This window comes from Ambystoma mexicanum, chromosome 2p (genome assembly GCF_040938575.1).
Source record: "Ambystoma mexicanum isolate Mex_15411 chromosome 2p, UKY_AmexF1_1, whole genome shotgun sequence".
Classification (NCBI taxonomy): domain Eukaryota; kingdom Metazoa; phylum Chordata; class Amphibia; order Caudata; family Ambystomatidae; genus Ambystoma; species Ambystoma mexicanum.
Window position 1 is genome coordinate 79,500,257 of NC_090923.1, and position 2,386 is coordinate 79,502,642.

The 2,386-nt window shown below is 48.7% G+C and overlaps 1 non-coding gene across 1 annotated transcript; it reads left to right on the top strand.

The window, feature by feature from the left end:
- Window positions 1-1,407: 1,407 nt before the first annotated feature.
- Window positions 1,408-1,571, top strand: LOC138568171 (U1 spliceosomal RNA). Its single transcript, XR_011302536.1, has one exon. It is a non-coding gene; the product is annotated as a U1 spliceosomal RNA (small nuclear RNA).
- Window positions 1,572-2,386: the final 815 nt, after the last annotated feature.

Genomic DNA, 2,386 nt, shown 5'->3' on the forward strand with positions numbered 1-2,386 from the left:
ATGCATTGCTTTCAGAAATCAGCGAGATCCTATTCACACAGCCTCCGAAGTAAGATCTGCCGGTCTGCAACAGAAAATAAGGACATCATCCAGTGTTCTGGTACGGCTTCTACCAACGGAGGTTGGGGGATTCAGAATCCATAGACTGATCCAAATCTGGTTGTAGCGCGGGTTGTGGCTGGCAAGAAATATTGATACTATTTGTGATGCCTTTGGACTGCTTATCATTTCTAGCAATATTCCCATGCCCCTTAAACACAATCCTGGAGCAACTTCCTCAAGGATATTAAATAAGATCCGGGAATAGAATGTATATGGTTAGGCTACTGAGCTAATAGGTACTCTCATTGATGATAAAATCAAGCAAGTAAAGGCATCTTCAATTAACGCCAGACAGGGCCATCTTAACCGTTTTTGGAGCCTGGGGCAGAGATAGACTTGGGGCCCCCTCCCATAGCCCATTCCAGCCCCCCAACCCAATCAATAAAATGTACGGATTACGTGCCTCAAGTCAAATTCAACAGAACTAATAGAGCCGACTCTTACCTAAAACTAGGTTTAATTTACTGAAAGTAATAATTGTCCAGGGAGAATGGCAATATATGCACACACCTTTTCTGTCACTGTAGTCTTGTAACATGAATTCAACATAACCTACTTCCTTTTGGTGTGCAGAAAATGTTACTACCAGTGAATAGTGATGAATAGAAAGGCTATGGAGCAGATTTGTCCAACATACGGTCTGCGGGCCACAATGCGGCCCTCCAAGCCATTTTATGTGGCCCGCTGGGCTCAACAGCACAGCCACCCACCCCACAATCCTGCTCTGCGCTGTGGTAAATGAATGGGGTCACCAGAGGAAGTTACAGTCCTCAGCCATGACCCGGTTAATTTATGTATTTATGCAATGTTTGTCGGGGTATCTGACAATCATTGCATAAATACATAAATTAACCGGGTCTTAGCGTTACAGTCCTCAGCCACGACCCGGTTCATTTATTTATTTCTACAATGTTTGTCAGACACAAGTATCCGACAAACATTGCAGAAATACATAAATCAACTGGGTTGTGGCGTTACAGTCCTCAGTCACAACCCGGTCAATTTATTTATTTATGAAATGTTTTTCAGATACCTGTATCCGACAAACATTGCATAAATTAATAAATTAACCGGGTCGTGGCGTTACAATCCTCAGCCACGACCCGGTTAATTTATTTATTTATTAAATGTTTGTCGGATATCTGACAAACATTGCACAAATAAATAAATTAACCGGGTTGTGGGGGCCGTGGCTTTCATGGGGGTCGTGGCTTCCAGGAGGGCTGGGCCATGGCCTGCCTTCTCACCCTTGCTTAGCGGGGCATCCAGAACGGACCCAAACACCTGCCCTCTTGCTTGCAACTCATACTTACCTGGCAGGGGAGAATCTGTGATCACATGGGCCGATCTCCCAGGGTGAGGCTCACCCACTGCACATCGGATTTGCTGACCCCTGCAATGTCTCCAAATGCGGGCTACTCAACTGCATTATTTCTGCTAGTGGGGCACTGCGTTCGCGCTTTCCCCTGATTTATTGGTGGAAGAAAGAAAAATTAAAGTGTTCGAGTAGGTTGGTTGCACACAGAGCCCCTGGTCTTGCGGCAGAATTTCTTTTGCAGCAGTCAAGCTGTGAGCAGGTCATCGGGCTCACAGCCCTGGTTTATTCGTGAAAGAAAGAAAAAGTAAAGTGTCCGAGTAGGTTGGTTGCACACAGAGCCCCTGGTCTTGCAGCAGACATTATTTTGCTGCAGCCCAGGCGGCTAGATCTGAACAGCTCAGGTCCACAGCATTCACTGTAGGGGTGAAGTGCTCAGGCCGCTAACCCCAGACTTGTCCGCCCCATGATATCAGGTGCTTGTGTTGTTCTTGAAGCCACCCTTCCCTGCCCGGGCTTTGTTTTCGCCTCCAGGCCCTCTAACTTTAAGAAGGCCTCCCAGACAGCTCCTGTTGGTGGGGAGCTGGCTGTCAGCTGCCTGCCGCAGCCCCCGTCCGAGCACCGATCAGGCTTTGCGTTCACAGCATTGCCGTGTCCGGATGGTGGGCACCCCGTCTGAGTTGCTCTAGTTAAGCGGGGTAACCTGTCGGCTCAGGAGGGCCATGGGTCCGTGTGTGGCTGACAGGCCAGTGGGCAGTCTGCAACAGGCCTGCTCGAGCCATCCCGCTATCCGACTGGGCCTGCTGGCTGGTGGCAAGGCCCACATTTATACAAATCTCAGACCGAGCAGGGCCTGATGGGAGAAAGGAATTGTGCTACAATGTGCTCTTCTCCTCAACAGACATAATTTATTGAGTAAGCAAGGCCACCTCCAACTCGATCAGTTCGCTGCAGCAGCACCTTTTCCGG